Source organism: Lipotes vexillifer, unplaced genomic scaffold (genome assembly GCF_000442215.2).
Source record: "Lipotes vexillifer unplaced genomic scaffold, Lipotes_vexillifer_v1.1 scaffold983, whole genome shotgun sequence".
Classification (NCBI taxonomy): Eukaryota; Metazoa; Chordata; class Mammalia; order Artiodactyla; family Lipotidae; genus Lipotes; species Lipotes vexillifer.
In genome coordinates this window covers 824,000-830,538 of record NW_006783200.1, presented here as the reverse complement: position 1 = coordinate 830,538, position 6,539 = coordinate 824,000, and the positions used below count along the sequence as shown (strand labels likewise).

At 46.2% G+C, this 6,539-nt stretch overlaps 1 protein-coding gene across 1 annotated transcript in view; it reads right to left on the bottom strand.

Annotated features, from left to right (window-relative positions):
- LOC103076717 (serine/threonine-protein kinase ULK4-like) overlaps window positions 1-6,539 on the bottom strand; it is a 145,433-nt gene that overhangs the window by 63,683 nt on the left and 75,211 nt on the right. The window lies entirely within an intron of this gene.

Sequence of the window (6,539 nt, the reverse complement as noted above, 5' to 3'; positions counted from 1 at the left end):
GGGGGGGGGGGAGGGATTTTAATTCTATTTTGAGTGTGAAGGGACACAACTGGAGGATTTTTAGGAGAGAAGGAACATGACCATGGCTGTGAATCCATCAGTACCTTACAAGTGATGTGTCCTTGGGCAAGCTACTTAAGCTCGCTAAGCCTTAGTTTTAGGACATACCTCCTTGGGCTACTATAATAAATAAAGGGATAATAAACACAACAGCAATAGCCCAATCTCTAGCCCAAAAAGCATATGGCAAGTATTATTATCAGGCACAGCTCTCTGATTCTATTTAGCTGGAAGGGATGGCTTTTGCCTCTGGAGTCCCTTAGCAACATATTTGTACATTTCATAGCCTCCTGTCTATCTAACTATCTGTCTATCTATCTATCAATCAGTCGATCTATCTATCAGCACTTCCTTTCTATTTCTTATCTCCCCCCTATTAATCAGTGAGTGAATACCCTGAGAGTAAAGATCATGCCTTACTCATTTTGGGGTCTTCCACAAAACTAACTTCAGTGTATTTCACAGGGCAAAAATTCAGCATTTATTAAATGAATATATGGATTTTTTTTAAAAGAAAGAAAGAAAGAAAACTAAAATTGGTACCTGGCATCTTTAACATTTTGCATGGGGAAAAACATGCACTTTCACATCACTTGTGAGCTTGAAATTTATTCTCTTGAAAAGGAGACATGATGACAGAATTGTTTGCCAAGGCCTTCAGGGAATAAAAACTTTGGAGAAGATGATGACCAGTATCATGATTTCAAAATAAAGAGCCAAAAATGAAGAGTGGTAATTCCAACTCCTCTCTCTGCTCTGTGATGGAGCTAAATGAGGGCACCTTCAGAGGAACGGGCCATTGTCAGACCTTGCTGACCCTCCCCCAAATCCCTCCCACATAACCTGAACCTCAGATGCAGTCCTGAGTCAGCCCCAACCCGAATGGAGGGTGCGGGAGTCATCCCAGCCCACCAGCTGAGAACTAGAAACAGCCTTGTGACTGAGAAGAAGAAAGAGAAGGAGAAGAGGGAGAAACAAATACTAATAACAAACCAATATCATCCATTGGCTCCTTGTTATGTACCTATAACTGCACCAGAACTTGCATCTATTTTTATATTTTATTTATTTAAGAGTTTTTTATCCTTGTGACAATTCTTGGAGTGTGTAGGCACTTGCCCAGTATTGCACAGCTGGTGGGCAGAGCAGCTAGGGGGTCAAACACAGACATGCCTGATCCCCAGGCCCTGAACCTCAAACAGGGGTGAGCTTGGATACCTACTTTGCCAGCTGAACTGCAGTCTTTTCCAAACCCTGCGTTTGACACTTTTTATCACATCCATGTGCCTGGGCTTGTGCCCGTTTCCTGATTAGCTCATATCACACCAGTGCCTGGGACCATACCTCGGAGGCCAGAAAGCTGAACATCCCTGCCTAGCTCTTGAAAATCTCTCTTCTTAGGAGGCTGGACCCTGTCTCTTGGACTTTGACTTTGAGAGCGAAGCCTGACAGTAATATGGTATCTCATGGTAATGTTCGCCTCCAAGCCAGTCTTGAGTAGAGTGGGGGATGGCAGGTGGGTTTCCCTGGCCCAGCTCTGCCATGTAGGACTTTCTCAGGACTTCCCTGGTGGTCCAGTGGTTAAGACTCCCCACTCCCAATGCAGGGGGCACGTGTTCAATCCCTGGCTGGGGAACTAAGATCCAGCATGCCACACGGCACACCAAAAAAAAAAAAAAAAAAAGACAGGGGTTTCTTCCCTTCCATCACCATCTCCACACTAAGATTCTAACCAAACCTTAGGACTCCTCGGCCTCAAACTGTGACACACTTTAGGCCACTGCAAAAGCACAAGGCCGCTAGCCCCATCTGTAGTTCTGAATGTTGCCTATGTACCTCTTAGACTATTGTCAATTGAATTTTAGGGTATCCTAGTTCTCTTGTCTTGTGAATCAATTTTTTGCATGGTCACATATGAAGACAGATAGAAATATGAATAAAACACCACCTTTACTATCAAGAACTTGCAAACTTGTTAGAGAAACATGGAAAGTTATATAACAACCAATGGCTTAACAAACCAGTCAAGAGAGGAATAGAAAATATCTGAGGAAATGGTCCTTCAGCTGAATGCCTGTGTCCCTTAGCTTGTGGTATTTTTTTCTTTATCCTTGAAGTTTACCAGGAATTTTCCCAGATTATGCATAAGTCTGTTTCAGTTCCATAATCTTTTCTGGAGCACAGCAGAACCTCTTTTGAAGAGTCAAAGAATTTGCTTTCGCTTAAGCAATGTTTTATTTTTGCATTATTTGTTTTCTTTTTAACTCTCCTCTGTTTCTCTTTTGCTTTGTGGAACTAACATCGGGTTCCTGGATCCATCCTCCATGGCTCCTATCTTGTCCCATGGGAATGCCTTCTCTTTGCATTTCTGTTCTGTTCAGGTTATTTCTTCCTATTGGTCTCGCAGGCCACTAATTCAGGCCTCATCTTCTCATTCAATTCATCTCTTGAATTTCTTAGTTGGCAAACTATACTTTTTTAGTGCCAAGAAGTCTTTTTCTGCTATACCAAAATCTTCCTTCATAGTATAGTGGGTTGAACAGTGTCCCCAAAATTTCTGTCCACCCAGAACCTCGGAATGTTACCTGATTTGGAAATAGGGTCTGTGCAGATATAATTAGTTTGGATGAGTCATACTGGATTAGGATGGGCCCTAATCCAAGAACTAGTGTCCTCATTAAAAAAAAGAGAGAGAGAGACAGAGAGACAGAGAGACAGAGAGAGAGAGGGCACATAGAAGGAGGCCATGTGACAATGAAGGGAGAGATTAGAGTTATGCCTCCAAAAGCCAAAAGTCACCAAGGATTGCCAGGAGTCCCCAGAAGCTGAAGGAACAAAGACGGATTCTCCTCTAGATCCTTCAGAGGGAGCACAGCCCTGCTGACACCTGGATTTTAAACTTCTGGCCTCCAGAGCTCTGAGAGAATAAATTTCTATTATTTCAAGCCACCACATTTGTGGTGATTTGTTACGTAAGCCATCGAAAACTAATACACTCGGTGGTAATTTTTGCTGAAATCATCCTTCCCAGCCTCTTCTATTTCAGGTGCCCCTTCTGTTTGTTTTGCAGACACCTCCATTCCAGCTCCTGGGTTCCTTTCCATATGCTTTTATTTCCCCTCATGTGCTTGCGTAAGTCAGAGCTGCTGCGGAGTCCTGAACAGAGGCGGCCCTGAGAGAGAGCTGCACCTGCCGGCTGGTGTCTGACAAGGCAGGCCAGGCCAGCACTCGTTCAACATCAAGGACAGAGAGGACTCCATGCCTGTGGCCTTACCAGCAACGGAAAGACCAGCCAGTCCTTCACGCAGGCAGGAGCCACCCCAATCCCAAGACTCCTCTGCAGAACTCTCAATCCCAAGAGCTCCCCAGTTCTCTGCAGACTAGGTTCCTTCTACAACTCGCCAGGCTCATGCTAGTACTCACTCCAGCGTCCTTATCTCTTATTCCCAGACAATCAACAGCCTGGAGAGTAAGATTCTGTAAAGTAAAATCTCTTTCAAGAGAGCCTGAGGGAACCCGGAACTTCCTGGGGGTCTCCAAAACGTCCGAAGAGCCATCAGTGCCCCCAACCCACCTCCCTGCACACATGCTAACTGCCTTGGAGGTCTTCCTCGGGGTCCTGCTTCCTGAAGGTGGGGGGAAACCAGAAAAAGGAAGCTTTTCTAATTTGCTTATTCTAAGATTACAGGATGCAGTGTTGGAAATTTCCGGGGCATGTCCTTACTTTCCTGGGATAACATGGGGCAGGCATGAGCCTGCAACTCTGCCCCAGGAGGTAACTATAAGAGCAGAAGCCTGTGCTGTACAAATCCCTCTTGTACTCGTGGGGTTTGTTTCCTTTTGATTATCCTCTAACGTCTGTCTTTAAAGATCCAAGCTACTTGGCTGGGCTGTGGGCCTGAGTGTGAAAGGAGGCTTGAGGCCTCTTGGACCCAGGATGGAGGCCACAGCACCTGTCAAGAGGGTGCCCCAACGGGGAGGGTCAGGGTGCCATGGCCTTCCTCTGCCACTAGCAGATGCTACTTGAAAAGCTTTGAGGGCTTCCCTGGTGGCGCAGTGGTTGAGAATCCTCCTGCCAATGCAGGGACATGGGTTTGATCCTGGGTCCAGGAAAATCCCACATGCCACGGAACTAAGCCCGTGCGCCACAGCTACCAAGCCTGTGCTCTAGAGTCCGCGAGCCACAACTACTGAGCCCATGTCCTGCAACTACTGAAGCCCGTGTGCCTAGAGCCTGTGCTCTGCAACAAGAAAATCCACCACAGTGAGAAGCCCGTGCACCGCAACGAAGAGCAGACCCCAATCTCCGCAACTAGAGAAAAGTCCGCGTGCAGCAACGAAGACCCATTGTGGCCAAAAATAAATAAAATAAATACTTTTTAAAAAAAAAAAGCTTTGAGGGCTTCCCTGGTGGTGCAGTGGTTGAGAGTCCCCCTGCCGATGCAGGGGATGCGGGTTCGTGCCCCGATCCGGGAGGATCCCACGTGCCGCGGAGCGGCTGGACCCGTGAGCCATGGCCGCTGGGCCTGCGCATCTGGAACCTGTGCTCCACAGCTGGAGAGGCTGCAGCAGTGAGAGGCCCGCGTACCGCAAAAAAAAAAAAAAAAAAAAGCTTTGAAAAGTCTTGAGTTTGACTTCACTAAAGAAGCAGAATTCCCTTCCTTCCCATCTCTTTTTTAAGAGATAGACCCCTACAATTAGGGTTTCCGAGGGTTGGTTGGCTTTTATTTTCTAAGATGACATTCACATAACGTAAAATTCACCATTTTCAAGTGAACAATTCAGTGACTTTCGCTATGTTCACAATGGTGAGCAACCAGCACCTCCATCTAGTTCCAGAATATTTTCACCACCCCAAAAGGCAATTCTGTCCTCAGTAAGCAGTCGCTCCCCATTCTCCCTCCTCGCCCCAGCCCCGAGCAACCACCAGACTGTGTGGTGGTTGCCTGTTCTGGACATGTCACAGAAATGGAATCATACAGAATGTGATCTTTTACATCTGGCTTCTTTGACTTAGCATAATGTTTTTGAGGTTCATCCACACTGTAGCACGTATTAATATTTCATTCCTTTTTATGGCTGAGTAATATTCCACAATATAGATAGACCACATGTGGTTTAGCCATTCACCCATTGATGGCATTTGGGCTGTTTCCACCTTTTGACTCTTGTGAGTAGTGCTGCTGTGAATGTGGGTGTACATGTATGTGTTTGAGCACCCGTTTCAATGTTTTCAGGTGTATACCCAGGAGTGGAATTGTGGGACTTTCCACTTTAAACCAGAGAAAGTCTCAGGCAAACCAGAATGAGTTGGTCACCTACCAACGTGTTGACCATTAGGACACAAGGTGGTCAGATACAAAGAGATACAAGGAAGTGCGGTCTGGATGGAGAAACCTGAACAGATGATTCTGATCCAAGGTGAGTAGAGTTGAGGGAAAACCCAGAGAAGAGGCATCTGACCCAGGCAGAGAGTGGGTGGGGAAGGGAAGGATCTGATCAGAAAAATCCTTCTTGAAAGAACAAGACACAGCCCTGCCCTCAGGGGCTGACAGGTGGGTTGGGGAGATGCTCAGACAATTAGAGATGAACAAATGGTAAAATAGAGATAAGCACTTGGTTCTAGAGGAACACGGGGTGGAAAGGGGGCAACACTGGACGGTCAGGGAGGTTTATAGAGCAGGGGCACCTGGGCGGACTTTGGAGGGACAAATAGGAGTCAGCCTGGTGCAGAATGGAGGAGAGAATTGTAGAGGGAGTGAAGGACGTGCTTAGAGACCCAGAAGCTACATAGAAAAAGTCTTCCCTTATACATTTCAGGGAAATGAATGTCCCACTCCCGCAGATTTAAGCAAAAGAACTTGCAGCTGTAATGTGATGCCAGAAACCACGACTTCACCCTCAAACTACAGAGTGCCATCAAGACGCAAAGGTTCCGTGGCAAGGAGTCGAATAAACGGATGGGATGCAAAGTTGGATTTTAACCTAATTTAAGCAGGTTCCAAAGGGACCAATGGTCTGAGCCAAGATATAGTTTTCTGCTGGCAAAATGCTATCTGATAAAACTTGGTCTTATCTGTAAGATAAAAATGCCCATTGCTTATTCTAATATTATAATTACTTTGGTCACTAACTCCTAAGATGGGGCCCTATAAGTATCATTAAGGACTCACTGATGGTAATAATAAAAAGGGTCCTCAGTTGTGTGTGGGCTGCTCTTTGGCTGGCTGGTCATGGGATAGTCCTTCATGGAAATAAACCCAATGTTTATCTACATCTGTGGCATCTCCAAAGACTGTGTCTCTGGCCTCTCAGGATGTAGTCGCCTTCGGGGATCTGAGGGAGCAAAATAAAGCTTAGAACAGAACCTGTATGAGTACCGGGGAATGTTGCTCATTCCAGGGAGGGGGAGAGTAAACTTCCAGATCCCCTGCTCACAGACTCCAAGGAGGTCGCCCAGCCTCTGCACCAATCGGAAG